This window comes from Cuculus canorus, chromosome 12 (genome assembly GCF_017976375.1).
Source record: "Cuculus canorus isolate bCucCan1 chromosome 12, bCucCan1.pri, whole genome shotgun sequence".
Taxonomy (NCBI): Eukaryota; Metazoa; Chordata; class Aves; order Cuculiformes; family Cuculidae; genus Cuculus; species Cuculus canorus.
The window spans coordinates 10107839-10128125 of record NC_071412.1 but is presented as its reverse complement, the minus strand read 5'-3'; the positions used below and the strand labels follow the sequence as shown (position 1 = coordinate 10128125).

At 39.4% G+C, this 20287-nt stretch overlaps 1 protein-coding gene across 13 annotated transcripts in view; it reads right to left on the bottom strand.

Moving 5' to 3' along the window:
• The window catches only part of CHD2 (chromodomain helicase DNA binding protein 2), an 89779-nt gene that overhangs the window by 58675 nt on the left and 10817 nt on the right, over positions 1–20287 (bottom strand). For 5 of the 13 annotated variants that reach the window (XM_054077562.1, XM_054077554.1, XM_054077553.1 and 2 more), the window contains exons 1-4: positions 12463–12862; positions 9861–9932; positions 9089–9176; positions 5054–5115 (exon numbers count right to left, since the gene is read on the bottom strand). The gene's annotated coding sequence lies outside the window, so the exon portion shown is untranslated. The other 8 variants (XM_054077561.1, XM_054077559.1, XM_054077558.1 and 5 more) reach the window with 6 other exon arrangements.

Genomic DNA, 20287 nt, shown 5'->3' with positions numbered 1-20287 from the left:
ACAGGCATGAAAACTGGTTTCCTGTATACAGATAGTGACTGGAGACAAGAGATTCCACCATCCTAACCCAGTTTTCCAGCTCATGAAAGGCATACAGAGCAACAGCAAACACACATGTACAAGCAAACCGAATGACTGGTTTAGTTACTGGTGGGAAAGGACATGTCAGAAGTCAGATGAAAATGGTAACAAGTTATGCTAGTTGCCTTTAGCAAGGCCACCATACTACTCCTGACCTATACTGCAACTTCTCACACAACAGCAACCAAGCCCACAGTTGAATAGCAAACCAAACTCATCAGTTCACATGGATTAATACAAACCAAATACCCCCATCACTACAGTTTTCTTCCAAGAAATATAAGCTCATGCACTTAAAAAAACCCCACTATTCCTCCTCCTAAAGTGCAAAAATCAAGTACAGGAAGTTACTAAGTATTAAAAATACCATTTTAAACCAATGCTAATTGCAGAAGAGACTGACATTCAAAAAAAAAGTTTTAAAAAGTCTTCATAGTTTTGCATATTTGCACTCCAATGTCAATTTATTCTTTTGAATGTGTATCGCTTTAACCTCATTTTAGTCTGAAAACCAACTCCACCGCTAAATTGTATCCCTGATGATCCCAGGCAGATTCTCAGAAGTGATGCAGGAATTGCCCACAGCACAGCAAAAAACAGTGGAGCCATCTAGTGGTCTCTGCCTTATTACTCTATTTTCCCCACTCCCATTGCAAAATAACCAGTTACAGCAAAGCAAACAGCAATGGAACCAGCGCAACAAGCCTCAGTCTGACTCGTCATAACAGCCCATATGTCCTGTTTTATGTTCCTCTACAGACTTCCTTGTTTTAAATACAATGGAAAACAAGTACAGCACACAGAAGTGGAATGCATGATCTGGTAATTCACTTTACTTTGCATTGTGAACGTGAGCAATCGTAATAGTATGCAATCATGGGATCATCTTATTTTCAGAACCAGAAACTGAACATTCAAGTTCGTAGAAATTCTGTGTTTCAAGCACTCAACTCATCCTCAATTAAGACTGGAATTAAATATTTTGCAACACTTTCCCCCTGCCTGCACTAAACTGAAGAAACAGGTTTGGGCTTCGTTTTGGTTTAGGGTTTTTAGTCCTTATTGGTATATACCAGCCTGATTGCAAATCCATTGAGGCATTTGAAGATAAATTAAAATTTTGAATTTTTTAATGCTAATGCCTTGAGTGAAGTACCAAAATATGAAAAACCACCACAAAGTTGTCCACTATTGTCACAGTCAGAAGTACCAACATGAATGCACTGGAAATCCCATGAATATGACCTTTAAAGTAATTTTTATTTTTAGAAATAGTTATTGTAAGGAACCTAACATAAGTAAATTTAATTACCGGCATCAGCTTTCCCCACCTCTCAAAAATGTAATTCAGCCATGTATTAGTCAACCTTGAAAGGCCCTTTTCAGTTGGGTTTGCCTTCTGCCTTAGACACTAATGAGATCTGCCAAAAGCAATTTAAGGGCTAGTTTCCCTCTTAGGTTCACCTATGTTTGGTTGAACAAAAAACCTCACGAGTAACCCTGCCACATACATCTTCAACTCTTCTCTTGACCTTGTAGAATAATTAGCAGTAAGCAGAACTGATGATGTATTATAATTAAGAATGTGCTACAACAGCCCTTGTTCTATAAGTTATTCATCCATCAAAAAGATCCCACAATAATGGCCAAAATATTAACAGCAATCTGTACACTTTTTTTGATGTGAAATCTACATTTGTTTTACAAGATTTCACAGCACTTGTTTACTTATGTATTAAGGCATATTTTACTAATAAGATCCAATAATGTTGCAAAAATATACTCCTCCACTAAGAGATGTGCAGCGATCCTACGCTTACAGTAGCCATTGAATAACCCAATTTTTTGCTAGATGACACCAACACTAAATGCCTTTCCTAACATCAGCTAGGCAGCATCCCATTTTGCAAGCTTTGTTATCCACTCCTTACTGCGTTTGTTTCCAAACACATCCTGATAAATAAAATAAAGCACCTGGGTAATCATGTAACACTTTCAAAGTTTCCTTCAAAACACTGGTAACATTGACATTTCACATCAACAGACAGCAATGGTTCATCACTAAGAGTTTAAGGCAACAGTTTCAAAAAACATGAGTTTACATATTTTTCTCTTTTTTTTTTTTTCCTGTAAGTCCTGTATTTTTGCTCCACCTATTAAAAGGCCACAGCAAAAAGACATCCCTCATGATCAAAACCATGGCTCTGGCAATTTTATGTTTATCAAAGCCTTGCATTTCTTTAAGCATGAGACTGAAGGCCAACGACAACACAAGGAACACCCACACATCAGCCCAAGCCAAAAGACACCAAAACAGTTGCAAAGTTTTCCAGTGAAACCTCTCACACTGAGGTTTAAACTTAAATCCCAAAGTGACATACTGCTAAGTGAAGGGAATTCACTCCCAACAGATGGAGCTGAATGGACAGAATGAGGTTCTGAGAGAATAAACCTGAAGTTCTACACTTTCAATTTTGTTAAAGTAATATTTAATTCTCAAAGAGACGTTTCTAGTTTTTTACACTAGAGGAAAAAGCAGATGTACCCCATATTGACATCCAGAGTCAATAATTACATTCCCTCCGATCTTCAAAAGTAACTAAGTACTCTGGACAGTCTTAAATCCACTTTTACCTCTATAAAGCGCTCAGTAAGCACAGTGGTAAAAGCAGAACTCATGTAGAATCAGGTTGTTTTAGCTAAGAAAGTCTGTTCGCCAGGGTTCCCAGATTTAGATATTAATCTCAGGTAAGCCATGATTTCATTAACAGATGCACTCTTCTGTGGGTGTTATTTTTAAATAACATATTTCATCGCATTAAGCAAAGCATGCCAACTTGAATACAGTTCCTGGTGTTCTGAATTATTTTACTCCTTCTATTAAAAAAATAATGAAAAATCAGTGCTTCAACTGGACATTATCTACATTAAACAGAGAGTGCAATACTAGATTAAGATCCATACATGTGGATGGATTAAGATCCATTCATGTGGATGTTTTCACAAATGGATTTTGAAGCAAATTCTTTAGAAGACAATTGTTTCCAAGTCAATTAAAAGTTTCACATTCACTCCTTCCTCTAGATAAAGATAAGAAAACAGAAAAGGATGGAAGAATTGCTCAGTGTGTAACGAAAAAGCCAAATTCCTGTTCAAGAAACCAAATCTGACAACAATCCAATCAGGGAAAAAGAAAACTGGAAAAAAATGCACAAAGAAAGATGCAGGAAACAGATAAAGATTAATATAGAAATGGAACATAAGTTACATGTTTAGAGAGTGTAGCAAGTGACCAGGGAAAAAAAGGCAACAGTGGACAGCATAAGAGTTCTGAGGAACAGCTGGAAGGAACAACATTTACTTCTAACACAGCAAGAAAGAGAGTTCTGCAGATACCTGCAGTGGGGAAAACAGCTTAAGACTTCTGAAAGAACAAATGCAACTTACAGAACACAGTAGTAGAAGAGATGAAACACTAATCAAAGATCACCAAAAGCGAGCAAATGTACACACCGCTTAGAGCTGAATTCATCAAAGTTCATGAATTCTATTGTTTTGCTTCGCAATGGAAAACAGAATGATAAAAATGGTTCAAAATGAAACACACCAAAGAGCAGCACATGACCACAACAACACAGCCTAGTGAGGTTTGCACCTCTAGCCTCACACATTCCTTCCTTTCAAAAGCACTCTGCCTTTGTCTCCAGATCATGTGAGCAGATCACAAGAAAGCATGGGACCGGGGAGTACAGAACAGGGAGTAGCTGCTTTTCTAGCACCTGAGCCAGCATAGATGGAATCTTGTAGCAGGTAGGTATGGTTACTGAAGGTCTCTACTAACATACATGGCCACCGATGAGTTAAAATCACTATTGTCTATCCACTGAAATGAAAGAGTATTTTTACATCTTGGAACAACAGTTTCTCAATCTGTCTGCGGTCTAAAGAAGGCATTGCTCAATCAGGTATCATGTCATACTAAAAGAACTGTTTCCAAGAAACTGTCTCTTTTAAAGAAAAGCATATATTCTGAAGCATAGTTCTACAGATAGAGCTTTACACTAAATGAAGTTAATTCATGTACACAAAATCCAACAGAATCCCTAATCAAAAATGTAGACTCAGTAAGTCTGAATTTTAAGCAGACAGGAAGACAAAAGGACTTGGGTCCTTCTAGAGACAACTCCCAAGAGTGTCACAGACCATACTACAGACAAGAGGTCATCAAGACCAAATTCCTACTAGTAAAGGAAACTGGAGAAAATCCTATCCCTGTATTCATCCAGTATAGAACTGAAAAAATTTTTCTACTCAGGCATGCCAAATTTGCATTTTGGCTGTATGGGGAATGGTTCCTAAATGAAGTCTACCAGCTAGCAGTGTAATATAGGAAACTATATCAACATTACATATCATTTTCCATGAAGATGAAGCTTTATGAATGAAGAACAGAAACAGAACAATCATAGAAGAGAAGACAGTTACTGTCTGCTCAAAGATAGAAGCATGAAAGGACAACAATAAGATGTTTGCAAGACAAGTTCTTCCTGCTACGCTTTCTACACCATTTGTTATCCAAATTGTATGTAGCAATTCTCTGCAGCAACAGACATTTGTGCATCAAACCCTTCTGAACAAGCAAACCTATTAAATAATCCTCAATGAAATATGAAGTCAAATCACAGAAGCAGAAGACCAAAGAACTACAGTTAGATAAAAAAGCTGTTCTCCAGCGAGACATGTTGAGAGTACTATGCAAGCATAGTTTCATTTCCTAAGAGCTCAGCAAAAATGCTTCTGTGATCCTTCTAACAGAGCCTTCTAGAAACACATACGTGCACACAGACACACTTTAAAGAACTTCAGGACATATTCAGTCAAAAACTTCAGCGAGTTAAACATTACAACCATTTGTGCTCATTGGGGCTTTTTTAAAGCTAAAAAGTAAAAGTTATTAGGAATAACAACTTACCAGTGCTTCAACCAAGAGTAGTTATATTGCTTACAGTGAGTAAATCAATTTCCTCAACACATCTGTAGGGAAAATTATATATTAAACGCTTGTATTAAAAACAAATTAAAAAATAAAAATCAGAGCACTAGCCTAAGACTATTACAAAAGCCCTATCCTCAAATGACAAAAAAAAAAACCCAAAAAACCATTGCCAGCAGATCACAGCATAAAGTGCAAAAGACATTTTATAAGCCTGAAGTACCACTAGGCAACCTGTTATCAAAAGAACCTATGCAAACCACCCAAGAGATTCAGACTCATTCCTGTATGGAAATTCCTTGAGAAACAAAAGCAGCAAAAAGAAGAAAAATTTCTTTTTTGAAAATTTTTAAAATTATCAGCTGAGCATCAAGTAAAAGCATGCTGACACTAACTGATCTGCCCTTCTCATAAAAGTAATTAAATTACTTATTTTACTAAGAAGTGGTATTAACTAGATGCAGTAAAATTTAACACTTCAGTATGGAACAAGTTATCTATGCTGTACATCAAAGTTATCTGCATACAGCAAGGCCAAACTTTAAAACTCAAAATGCTTATTGGCAACCTGCATCAATGAACATTTAACAGAAATCACTTTAAGCAGAAGTAGTAAAATTAAAATAAGACTTTCAAACTCCCCTCCCTTTTTACTGTAAATTTCAACTGCTTCTCTCTCATCTCTCAGAATCTATGTATATCAGAGTATAGCCTCAAATATGTAAAAATTAATGAATCTATTGAGTGATATCACACAGTGCATAGTTTTCTACAATCTTTTAAATTCTCTTCAAATTCATAGCAACTCAGATGTGTATAAAGAACAAAAGCTGTGATGAACACAATCAATTTCTTTGTTGATACAATTTACTTGAAATTATTAAAATGAAAAAAGATCCCTTTAGAAAGGGGAATAATAAAAAATTACAGTAGTAAATTTGCAGAAACATGTAGAACATCCAAACGAACATGAAATTTAGAGGCTGAAAACATGTATTTCAAGTGTGGTCCAACAGCTGTTAGTAAATGGAAGCTCAAAACTGAAGCACTTCTAAAATGGTGGATGGGCACGTTGTAGAGGAAACACAACATGGTTGCTGGACTTTGATCATCCAAGAGGCATCTATCAGTCATGTCAGTGTAAGGCCCTTTAAACCTCCTGTCCTGTACGTACCATTTCACTCAAAGTCAGCTGGAAATTACAATTTAATATATGAGGACTAGGTACAGTTAACGGTTTAAAGATTTTTCAGCTTAGAGCTCTCAGCCATTTTTAATATTTCCAGCACAGCTGAACATAAATAATCTGCATTCAAGTTGGTTCCTGTTCTCTAACTTTGGAGTTATCATCCAGTTACGGTGATTTCACAGATGCTTTAATGAGGATACATGGCTTTGTATCGTCACTAACGAATAATTTCCTCTACTGAAAAAGTTAAGACTCAACCAGAATGCATTCTTCTGACATTAACAAAACTTTGCAAAAGGAATTTTATCTGTCAGGATGGTATCACTTGGTAGTAGTAAGAATGCTCTACTCTGAAGTGAACGGATGAACCAAACAGCGAGTTTTAAAAAAATATACCGAGATCATAGGAACGTATTACATTTCATTCATAAGATCACAAGTGATCATTTTTTTATCTTTATAAAATATACCACTGTATTTTGAGTATTCAAATTTTAATATCCAAAACAAATTCACTTCTAAAATACAGAATGCACCACAAAAGCTGAAGGCTTAGGCTAAAAGCCATAAACTATAAAGCTCACAAATACAACTTTCAGCTTAAAAAAATTAGCCTTTCAGATTAACACTTGTATTTATTGTAATTGTTCTAGTCCTGTGTAATTAAATAAATCTATGTCCGGTTTAAAAATAAATGCATGGATTTACTTTTTTTTCAGCTAGACATAATTGTGGCTTGTATTTATTTTTAATTTTAATTTATAGAATGAGATGTCATAAGTACAGCATGGCCTACGCCACATAAAACACGCCTTGAATCACAGGTCCTTGACTTCTGCCAAAAGCCTGGCACTGCTAGCTCTAAAAATGAGGAAAGCTTATCATCTTTTACAGCATGAGGTGAGGCCAGATGGTCCAGAACTATTTACCTGACAACAGATTCTTTCTCTTAATAAAAGTATTTTAGCAAAGACGACATATATTACCACACCAAAGTTTTTCCACATAAGCTGTCAATGCCACAAATCAAGTCTAAGAGAATTCTTAACATGGCTTTATAATGACGACAGAAGAAAAGCTTCCGCTGCTAAAAAAGTTAAGACTCAACCAGAGACCACTCTTCTGACCTTGACAATCCTCATTAGCATGTCATAGGGTGGTCACAAACTTAAAACTTTCCTCAAGTTCCCAGCAGTGTGCATCTAGCCTACTGAGGTCTACCTAACCAAAAGATCAAACTGCCATTTACTAGATGAAAACATGTTCTTGCAATAAAAGGCAGCTCCAAAGAGCTCAGAAAAGTAATGAGGGACATTTAAAACAATTTTTATTATACTATCTATTCACCACAAACAGTATCATGACAATACAGCGAATACGTAAGAACACTGAAATGGAAGAGCTCAATTTCATATTCATCATAAAATGCTCAGGTCACTCAAGCTGACACCTACTCTTAAGCACTGGGGTTATTTTTTTTAAGAGCGGGACAATTAAAAGTTACAGCCTTAGACATTAGGAATATAAGTCTTCAGTTTGACAAGTTCAGTCCCATCATTACTATTGGACTTGAGTGACTGAGGCTAGTCTTGCCTGTGTCATAATAGATTGTTCAAAATCTCGTGGTTTTGATCCTCCAAGTTGAAAATGCACACAGGGTTTCAAATACATTCTGCCATTCTTCTCAAGGTACCAGATCATTTCTAACACAAACTTGTAATTCTCAAACTTCACATCAGACAGGTACAAGTTCTAGAAAATACCTAATAACCTTGTTGGTTAGCTGTGTTTTGTTGCAGGACATCCATGATATACAGCCTATCTATCATCTCTAAATATTATATGAATTCTGTCTAGCAGCGACTTACTGCAGATAAAGGTTTATTAGAATCTAAACAGACATTTTTAAAAAGCTTATGCAAAACCAGTGCATAAGTTCTCTTATATGAACAGGCTGAAGCCTTCATCCAAGTCAAAGAGAAGTGCTGTAATCAGGTAGAGGTTCATAAGATCTCTATTCTTAAGTTGTCATGATTGATTATGTAATTTTTAAAAGTGAATTATCAAGAGTATTTTTGAGACTCCCAAAACACATATCTTCATCAAGATGCCTTACGCTTTGAGGTCCTGAATATGTATTGAAGCATATTAGCATGGTAAGCTGTGAAAACGAACCAGTTAAGACAGGCAAACAAGATCCCCAACTTTTAATTACACAATGGTGAAAGCATGACTCCAATCCAACATGTTATTCTGTCTCCAACTGAAGAACTTCAGGTGTAAAAGAAATATAATAATCTAACATTAGAAAGCTTATTTGTTTATGCTGCAAGATGGACAGCAAGATACTTCACAAGGACTGGGTGCATGTTTAGGCTTTTAGAGTAAAGATTAAACTGAAGAGAGAATTGCTAAGTTTATTGTATAAAAACAAATTATTTGAAAGGAAAGGCTTGTGCCAATTGCTAATGAACCAATACCTTGAATTGAAGGAAGATAATTTCTGAAGAGCAATTAGACTGAAAGTCCTTGGTAGAGATGGCAATCTTCATAAACACAGCGTTATTTTACAACGTGTTGACATGGTAATTTTAAAGTCTTATTTAAGAGTGACCATAAAAATCTTAGATGATGTGTAAAGAGAGATTACCGTTATTGTATTTAGTACACAAGAACAGTTTGCAAATACACCCAAACTTGAAATAAAATTCAACAAAGTAAAATATTGTATCTTAAATTGTAAATGTTTATTTTGCTTTAAAAAAAAAAAAAAATTACTTCCAGGATAATTAAAGAAGACAAAAAACTGACACAGTGTAACATACCTGGTAGGCACAGGACACAATTTTGCTCAAGGTCTTTTACCCAACCAGCCATCAGCCTTTCCAAGTAAGGACAATATCCAGTAATGGCCTTTAAAGAAAAAAAAACACAACCAGGTTTGTCTGAAAACAAGGGTTCGTATAGATTTTACCCACCATTTTAAAGTTCAAAACACTTTAGGTGTCTTACAATTAAAAAAAAAATCCACCTACAGTATAAAAATGTCATATTCTACCCTTGCTAAGCATTAGCACTCAGGTTGCCAAAAAAAGACATACAGGCCCCCAAAATCTCCTTTTATATGAACACCTGAAGTCTCGGGTTATCACAGCTATATACAAATTCCCCAAGGGCTAACGCTACAAACTCAGTTAGTACAAAAGCCAAATAATTTTGGAAGTTCAATGCTTTTTCACTGTGAAATGGGACATACGAAACTTTTGGGTTTATATGAAAACACTGCCATTTTCCACCAAATACAACATATATGTGCATGTATAGACACAAAAAACCTACCCACTTACTGAATAGCTTTAGTAAACTAAAATTTATTCAGAAGTAGTAGCATAAACGTCACAGTATTGTAAAACAATCTACCCATATATCTGCAAAAAACCAGCTTTTAGAAAGTCCAGGTAATTTATAAAACGCAATCCCTCCAATTTAAAAATGGTATTTTTTCCCTGTCTGCACAGAAGAAAAAAAGCAAATCCCGAGATAAAAAAAAAACAACAGGGAAATGAACATATTGCCACAAGCTATAACCACTCTTACCTAAGAAAATAAGGTATCAACGATTCTTCTGGAAGCCAGTCAGGAAATAAAGTATTGTTCATGGAATTTTACCTAAAAAAGAGGAAGTACAGAAATTTTCAGCATTTTGCATTACAGCCTCAGAACAAGTCAGATGTTTGAAATTTACTGATTTTCAGGTAATTATTAAGTTAGGAAAAACTTATGATAGCAGTAACAGTATCTTTACAACTCAACTCTAAAAATAAAAGTACGGGTAGCTGTACATACTTGGCTCAAGGAAAACATTGGAGAAGAAGAGTGACTGACATACAACATGCGTGATCTATATTTTTGCATGAATAACTGCAATCTGCTCATCCTCCATTACTTTAACTTTGAACAACTTGAAGATCAAATGTCTAGCCAATTAAATTTTTTTCTTAAGAGTAAGATATCACACAATATCTCTCAGTCCTTGCACTTTTTTCCACATTAAAGTCTTTAGAAGAAGGCTATGCAAAATTAAATAAAACCTCTAGTGAGAGCAAACTGATTTTAAAATGGCTTCTGTCATCAGCTTCTCTGAGTTTTAAGTCATAAGTGACTTGATCTCCCCCAAAAAGGTATCATTTTTGCTCTTTAAAATACAGTTTAAAACCTTCAGCTTCTTTAACCTTTAATCAGATCCCAAACTACACTCTTTAACACAAGGAACACCATATTTGCACTACCTTTAGCCAACTTTTTTCTGCTTTTGTTAAAAGGCTTAACATTTTATTTTGCAGCAGTTTTATTTATCACCACTATTTACATACTCTAAAATAAGTCGAATCATTCTGTAAATGTTGGCAATTTAAAAAAAAAATCACATTTTAATGTTACATTAAAAGATGTCTATATAAAAATTAAAATTCCTACACCTTTTACATATATATCAACAATGTATAACTATTAAATAAAACACATTGAAAATAAATTGCTCTTAATTCTTAGAGACACTTAGCTGTTATTTTCAGTAGCTGAAAGAAACAAGTCAAAGCTATTTAAAAAGCTACCCCTTAATATATTAAAAGAAGAAAGATACAGCAGACACCCACCTAAAGCTAGAACTTTCTTTTCAGCAAAGTGTGTATGTCAGAACCTGTTCTACACTGCAGAACCGTCGGTGGGGTTATAAAACCACCATAATCCAAATCTAATATAAAAGATACCAAACACTTTACATAAAGGTGATAGAAGTCCAATGGTTGCTGAAACTTGTATTTGCATTTAAAAAAAAAAAAAGCCAGCTTTCACTGTGGAAATGACGAATTTGTATTCACAAAGTATTGAAAAATGTAGCTTTACCTCCAATTGCAATATTTAAAATCAGGGTTTTATAATTCTGTGCAAGTGCACACAAAACAAATCCAACAAATATGGCTATACACGATCTTCAATTAAAGCTAAAGTTCTTAACATTCCCCTCTAGCTCTACTACAGTGACTTTTTAAACATTCCGAATTACAATTTTACCCTTAAACTGGTAACTCCTGAATGCGAGCCAACGCAAAACAAACATCGGGCATTTAATTTAAACTTGCATTTTAGAAAGTCATGCAATAGGTGTTGTAGAACTTCTAAATTATTAACCATCGAAACGATAAAAATGCTATGTGAACAAAAATAACTGCAAGCTTCCTGAAAAACGCATAAACTGAATACTAAACCCAAAACTGACACCAAACGCTTTTTAAAAGCTTTTAATGTCACACACTAACCCGTTTCGCTATCACGTAATTCAAATTTAAGTAACTACCTTTTCTTGTCGTAGTGTCGTCTAAATCACAACCGCAGTATTTTGCCAACTTTAAACTGTAGACTTGGCATGACCGAGCTTTATTTTTTTTTAGCTTGTAAGTTTTGGTATCGCCGTTTTAATTGCAAAATCATAGTGCACGTAATTCTTAAGAGTTCTCTTTAAAGTTCTGCACCTCAGCTACCGTTTTTTAAGCGAAGTAAATTTCTATCTATTGTTTCAGTAAAATACTGAGCTGTCTCATCCGCAGCCTATGGGTTTGGTTTTTTTTAAACTGGTTTAGAAAGAGTTAAAAGCCAACACCCTACAAAAAAAAGACCAAGTTTTATTTTTAAGAGAAAAGGACATGGCGTCTTTGTCCTTTCAAACTAGGAAAACATATCCCCCTGCGAGCTGCAAGGGCAACAAACGCTCTTTAAACAGCTACGGGCTCGGGGCTAAACATTTAACAGATGATGTCGTACAGCCCACATCTCCCCCCCCCCCACACTGCTGCATTGGAGTTGCGGGCTGGTTTGCAGATGCCCTCCTCGCCCGCTGCACCGGAGGGGAACAGCTCCGCAGCCCCCCCCGCTCTGCTGCATTGGGGGAGCCCGCCCGCCGCTGCCCCATGGCGGCTGCACGGGCTGCGGAGCCCCGGAGCCGCGGCACCGCCGCCCCCCGCGCCCCAACGGGGTCCCGGAGGCGAGAGGGGATCCCTCTGGGCGCCCTCAGGGAGCGGCGGGGGGGGGAGAGGGGGGCAGGGAGAGGCGGGCGCCCCCTCCCCCTCCCGGCTCCAAGGACATTTTGTTTTTCCTCCCAAGGACAAAGGACAATGAGAAGCGAAGGGACCCCGGCACTTACCCGGCGACGAGCAGCCCCTCGGCGGGCGGCGGGAGCGCCGAGGCGGGGGCGCCGCTCCCCTCCGCGCCCTGCCCGCGGCGGAGCAGCCCGCGCAGCCCCGCGCCGCCATCGCCCGGCGCCATCGCCCGCCCCGCTCCCGGCTCGCCGCCCTCCGCGCCGCGGAGCCCCCGGAGCGCCGGCCCTTGCTCGGACCCCCGACAGCGGCACTGGGAGCGCGGGGAGGAGGGGGAGCGGCTCGCCGGCCCTCCCCGCTCCGAGCGGCGGGGACGGCGGGCGGGAGCCCGGCGGCAGCTGCGGCTGCTTCCCCGGCCATCTTGTGCCGTGTGTGTGAGGGAGTCTCTGCCGTCTCCTCTCAACTCCTTCCTCCCCTCCCCCCCCGCACAACATGGCCGCCCGCTCGCTACTCACTGCGGCGAGGAAGGGGCGGGCCCGCGACCCTGCCCCCCTGCCTACAGCGCGCGGAGCGAGCGCGCCCCCCCCCCCCCAGTCCCTCGGCTGCGCGCGCGCTCGGCGCCGCTCCCCATTGGCCACGCCGCGCCCTCCCCTCCAGCCCTGAGGGCGCGCACCGTTCCCATTGGCCGCGCCGCGCCCTCCCCGCCTCCCATTGGCCGCCGATCCCCCGCCGCCGAGCATTGGCGAGCGGCGCCGGCCGATCCCCATTGGCCACCGCCCCGCCCCGCCCGAAGGAGCCTCCCCGCAGGGCCCCGCTGGCCGCGGCCGCTTCGGCTCCGCCCCGCCTCATCTCAGCCGTGACCCCGCTGGGTCTCAGCGCCGCCTGCGCTTGGCGCCTTCAGCAACCTCCCGCTGTCCGGGGCGCCCTCGCCAACCTGCATGGGTTCTGCTAACTCGGGCTGTAAAACCCGCTCACCTAATGGTCCAGTTTGCTATTGACACCGAAATTGCCGGCAAATAAACTCATTTTGGAGTTATAGAACGCAAGCACCTTTTATCAGGGCTGGGCAACGCAGGGGAGCAATCTCTACCATTCGTATGCAGCCAGACCAGAGCTGGGACAGGATGGATTTCACACTTACATCCATATGGATAAATTTTCCCAGAAAACTTTTGTATATTCTATTACTTTCCAAGGAGGAAATTTCATAGACTCAGAATAGTTTGGGTTGGAAGGGACCCTAAAGCCCATCCAGTTCCACCCCCCTGCCATGGGCAGGGACATCCCACCAGCCCAGGCTGCCCAAGGCCCCATCCAACCTGGCCTTGAACACCTCCAGGGATGAGGCAGCCACGACTTCCCTGGGCAACCTGTGCCAGCGCTTCACCACCCTCATGGTGAAGAAATTCTTCCCTGTGTCTAGCTTAAGTCTGCCCCACTCCAGTTTATACCCATTTCTCCTCATCCTATCCCCACAAGCCTTTGTGAACAGCCCCTCTCCAGCTTTTCTGTAGCCCCTTCAGGTACTGGAAGGTCGCTATAAGATCTCCTCAGGGCCTTCTCTTCTCAAGGCTAAACAAACCCAACTCTCTCAGCCTGTCCTCATATGGGAGGTGCTCCAGCCCTCTGATCATCTGTGTAGCCCTCCTCTGGACTAAAAATGTTATTATGAATTTCACAGCAGTTAAATCTCTTGCTAATTCGGAGCTTTGGAGCCAGTTCTCTGACACTGTATTTGAGATGGGGAGAGACTGCAAACAGAGGTGATTACAGAAGACCACTCATCTGTTCAGCACAGACCATGTTTAACACAAGACGTTATCATCTCCAAAGAATGAACAGTGTCTGGGAAAACACTGGTTGGAAAAAACAACATGTGCTATCAGACACTTATTAAAGTGTCTAACTTTAAAAAAATACAATTACTTAGATGAAACTTCACTCTAGCTCAAATCAAAATATTCTCTTTTTGTAATAGTAACTACTTCTTCTATGACTATCACACCCTACACAGCCATACATGCAGCAAGTGCCTCTGTTCTCCCTAGCCCAGCCTGGCCCCTCATCGCAGCGAGTGGTGCTCTCTTGACCTGAGTAGAACCCAGCTCTGCATTGCACACTCTCGACCTGCTCCTAAACGCCACTGGTGGAAAGAACCAAAGCGACAGCATCACCTGCAGCATCTATCCCAGCCTTCATTAGTATCTCTCAAAAACACTACAGGCACCCAAATAAAACTAGGTATCAGGTATTTTTTTAGCCAACACCATAGAAACAGTCTCGTATGCCAGCCTCACCAGGCCCCTGTCTCCTATTTTGACTACTGCCATGGAAACCACTTCAGCTATGAGCAAAGGGGCATCCGCCACATTCTTGGTCTCTCTCATAAACACCTGCCCCCAAGCCAGTCAGGTACAATATTCCTCTGCAAGAGGCACACCCAGCAAATGGGACAAAACAGCATTAATTAGTATTCACTGAATTCAGCAGTCACTTTGAATGATGTGCATGCTTTTCTCCTTTTATTTGCACAGCTTACTTAAAAGCTGAGAAAAGGATAGCCCATTCTTCCTTTTTCAGACTAATACCGTGGGTAGTTATAGCAGCAATTAAACTAACAACGCTTAAAACTATTATGGAAAGACTTGGGAGCAAACCCAGCACTTGAAATCACGCAGTTAGGTTTTAGCAGCCCTCCTGAGCTAGGCCCTTTGGAAAAGCCAGAAGCAGCTGGCCAGCTGAAAGCAATCACTCACTGATGCCCCTGCAGAGAAATGACGTTGAACAGAGAAATGAATTTCCTTTAAAAATACCCAGAAAGCTGACCTCCCTGTATAGGACAGCAGGGGAAGAATGCATATCTACTGGCTTGAGAAGGTGGTTACCATCTTCAAAGAATGGATGGTGATGGCCTCCCTAAAGGTACCACAGCAAGGGAGCCTCCAGCCAAGGAATCCATGGTGGGGCAAAACAGTAGATACTGCATCCCACTGGAAAAGGCATAAGGCATTTCCCCCCCTACGTACAAAAGTAATATGAAGTTCTGGTCTATGGAGACTATGGAGAGCAAAAAGCCTGTTCTGCAACTTCATTCCCATTAGGATTCTTGCAAAGGCTAATCCTCTCGCTCTCAGTGGAAATTGTGTAACTGTATGTAAAGGTGTTTGCATGGACAGAACGCAGATGCTGTCCTCCTCAGAAAACTACCAGTAGTGAAGAAAAGGGAAAGGCAACCAAGGACAAGGCAGAAACTAGACAAAAGTAAGGTGCAGCAAAAGCTCTTCTACTTATTTCCGTATTTTCAGCCAATTCCGACAGGTATGATTTCACAGCAAGGACCAAGATGAGCAGTTCAGTTAAAATTTCCGGCCTTTCTATTATTTCTTCTCAGAATACAAGGACATCTCATGAAAAAATACATGAAGTGTGATCAATTCCAATAACCACATGAAAGGGAGAAGAGATAAGTACATAGAAGATATAACTGCATTTTGTAAGAGTAGTATGATTCCAGCCAGAAGAGTTTGGGGATTGTAACTGAACAAAATCTAGCCTGTATGCTCAAACATATTTGATTCTCTCTAATAATACTACATTGTCTAGTATAATAGACTACTATTCCTCTTTGAAAAAAATATTCATGTATATTTACAGACAGAAATGTTTTTGAAAGTTTCTTCATGTGTTGCTTCTAGGTGTAACAAAAAAAACTACTGGAAGTCTAATGTCCTCATTAGATCTGTGCAATGCTGTTCTTTTGCTTGCTGGACACCAAGACCTAAAGCAGCTCCAAAAAAGCTCACACAAGTATCCATTATCTCTTGTTTCTTGGCTTCAAGTGAGTTGTACACATATGAACGTAAGCACTTTCTCTCTCTACAGAGCCATAGCACTCACCAGAAAACTTTGCTGTTCACATAGTGTAACGGTCTTATCTGTTTGCATTCTTCTTTCCTAATCAAACAATAGAACAGTGCTAGTCTTCTTTTTCATATTTCATCTCCCATGGTCAGCTCTGCATAAAAAAACCCAAACACATAAAATTCTCATTTCTACTGTGTCTGCAGTTACCCTATTTTTTTCCCCTCTTCTAAATTCAGGAGTTCTACACGACTGCAAATTCCTCCAAACAGTTTCTTTCTCTCTTTCAGATGGCATACTTTCTTGCTTTGTGTATCATTAGACCAAATACTTCAGCCATGTTTTATGAACCACATGTCTGATAATAATGAGACAACTTAATGCTTCCATTACTAATTTGGGAACTATTTTCTGAGACAGCATCTGCAGCTAGAATTCCAGACAAAGACACACAACCTCGCTTTCTGGTACTCACCCAAACTATTTTCTTTTACAATCTTTTTTCCTTCCCCCCAGCTCCCATGAAGATTGTTACTATCCCTTAGGGACAACATGCAAAAGCACACTGTAATTTCACAGGGAAGCATCATCCCTTCCATGCCTGCCCCAACATGTCCTCTGCACTAGAGGAAACCAAAAGATTGTCCTTCACAATACAATAGGTGCAAATGTAGGTGCACAGCTCTTCCAAGACACAAAAATTAAGTAAAAGCCAGCAAACCTACACCAATATTTGACAAAAAAGGCTAAGTATTGTAGCTTAACAATAAGAGTGTAAATAAGACTGAGACACTCCATATCACCAAACTTTTCTTCAACCAAAACTCTATCACTTTTCAGGAGAGTCAGTAGCAATTTTCTAGGCCCTAAGCCAAACATAACAGTTTCTATTATTTTGAAAACAGGATATCAAATGCCCTTTGAACACAGCAAGCTGCTCTGTGGTAGACATTTAACTTCCTCCAAACTAGGTGTTCACAGAAATTGTTACTTTGTCCTGAATATAGTCCTATTTTCTATTTTAGTATGTAACCTGTAATATCATAGAGTAGTTTGAGTTGGAAGGGACCTTAAAGCTCATCCAGTTCCAACCCCCCTGCCATGGGCAGGGACACCTCCCACTGGATCAGGTTGCTCAATGTCTCATTCAACCTGGTCTTGAAGACTTCCAGGACTGGGGCATCCACAACTTCTCTGGGCAACCTGTTCCATTGCCTCAACACCCTCATCATGAAGAATTTCTTCCTTACGTCTAACATAAATCTTCCCGCTTCTTTTATTTTATTAAAACAAATTATCTGTTTAATTTTTTTTTCCCCCCTTCTGTTTCCTTCCTTAGGAATGCACTATTAAAATCAGTAATTGTACAGGCAGATAAAAATTACCTCCTATCATGCTTCTTCAAACTTGGGATTTTGGAGCAGCATGCACAAATACGCTGTAAGAGTAGGGCTATGCCTGCACTGCTGTCATCTGTGGACTTCTCATAGCAGTGACAGAGTAACATCAACAGAGAGAAATATAAATAAAGACGAAGTTCTCCTAAGCATGGAACCAAATTCCCTGCGTGAGTGGTGGAGAAGATTGTGGGATATTGATCCTAGCTAAAGCCTTTTGCTGCTGTCACAAGCTAAGCAATATCAACAGCAGCAGCAAGCATAAAAACCAGTTATTGCAATCAGCTCATGCTATTCATTCTGCTCTGGGTCTGGAACTGGAATTCAAATCCAGACTTTTGTTCCAGCCCGTAATGAATAATTGCAAACACATCTACACAGAGTGAACTTTTATATATGCCCTTTTTGTTTCTAGGGTTTAACACTGAAAACTAAGATTATGTTAATATGGTAGCTTTGCTAGCACTTTTTCAGTGCTCACGTTGAGAACAACGAACCTTGTGAGCAGCAAGAAAAAGATTTATTACCAAGAATAATTAGAAACAAATTCTTATGTGTCATAAACATATGGTAAAAAAAAAAATCTTTCAGTCTGCTAAGCCAAACTCCAGTGCTTTTTCAGCTTATTCAAAATTAAGCCCTTTTAGCCAAGATCCAGCTCTTTTTATTCCCGTTTTCAAAAAAAATAATGTTATCAATAAAAAGCATAAGAACATAATGGAAGCAAGACATGGAACCGGTATCTTTTGAGAGATTTAACTGCAAATTTTTAACTTGCTGGTCACAATGCATCAAAAAGTCAGTATTGTTTCTGTATGCATTATCTCGTGGTCTGAGCTCAAATTTTAGATCCAAGAGCTCCTGAACAACTTACCCAACTCACTATTTTGGTTTTGTATGAGTTCCTGTTTAAAAAAATGCAAATAAGAGACCAGTAACTGTTGTCTAGCTAGAGGATTAATTACTGTGTTTAATATTAGCTTGACTAAGGAGCATACCTATATTTTTCTTGAGAAATCAAGTCCACTTTTCTTAAGGAGGTTTTAACTTGGAGCTCTTTTTTATTATTACATATCATCTTCAAATTATCCCTTGTTGCCGTCTTAACTGTAAGAAACGGCAACCATCTCAGTCCAGGTACACTCACTGCATTTGGTCAATATCTCACACACAGCGATTGCCTTAAACAGCAGTCTTAGAGGTATAAGGAAAGTGGGAAAGGTACAGTAGCCCTTATTTTGAGGAAAACTTATGACAGTTTAAAACTGTAAAATATTTTGAACTTAAAAAATGTGGGTGGTTGATTAATAATACATTTAGTTGCTTCTTAGAGTAAGCCACTAGAACTTGAAAGCATAAGTTTCTTTTCTCCTTTTTTAAAACCCTGCTACGTGTACGAAGTTATCTGCATTTTTAAGGTTGGCTTTTGGATAACAAACTATTCTGCTTGGCTTGACAAACTTTTATAAGAGGACTGAGACAGGGTAGAAAAAATACTGATTGACCATTTTGACTGTACCTACCTAGACACTAGAATTTCCCCAAATACATGCCTCCTTACATGAAAAAGGACAATGCAACTCTGCCTGTTACTGAAGTCACCTTGGAAAGCAAGTTAAGACGCTAAGGTTCACTTTCCCAGGAACTTTAATATCTATAGCTACAGAAAGCCAAAGCAGGTTCTGTGAATTGACTTACATGCTTTCATTTCTCTCTCCTGAAAAAGTTTGCTGCTTGGAAACTTGCAGGGCTGGAAACATGAAGATTAGACATATTGGTAGGGTTTGTCTGTTTAAATGGTAGAAGTTGCAAACAGTGTTATTTATCATAACATTCTGGCAGTAAATATGGTCTGCAGAGCTATAGGAGCGTTCTGCTGAGCTGGGAGATGTTCACCATTTTATTCGGCAAGATGAAGAGTGCCGATCTTATGTTTCAAAATAAAGGTATTGTTCTTTCTGCTTCCAATATACCGCAAAATTGGTACGCAAATAGTCAGAAGAAGACATTTTATAATTTCTAAGCAAAATCTTCAAAATATTTGGATTTTAAAAGTAGCAGGGAAAAAACATTTTTAGAAGATCTAGACAGTGAAATTAATAGTAATTTGTGTTTGTTTTTTTTTTTAACTCTGATAGATTGAAATTCTAGCCTGATTACTTCCTTGTTCAAATTTAAAGTTCATTTCCCAAAGACATTCATCTGTCTCTCCTTGAAATTTATTTGCTGTAAACATAAGCCAGTAAAGCATAACTGCTTAAGCATTTGAGGAATATGATCAGAAAAGGGAAAACTGACTTTGCACAAATGCGTGTTTACACATCAAAATGAAGGACAGCGCCCCTCCCACACACAGACAATAAGCTCTAATTCTTATTTTCGACTAAACCTCCATTTGAGTTCTAGGGGAGACTCAGGAAAGTGTAGATGATGAGCATAACAACAAGCATACGTTCTTAGTAAGTCTCCTTGGAGGGCTGGAGGCACAGGGCCTTCCAAACACGATGAATTTCTCTCAAATTGAACAAGATGAATTGCAGCTACTCTAGAATGAAAAGGAAAACCAACCCAGGCCTCCAAAACCACAAGTATAGAACTGGGATTTTTATTTCAAGCAAGTTTCAAGCCTGTTTCCATAACGATCTTCATTCTTGTCTCTTGTGTGCAGGTAGCA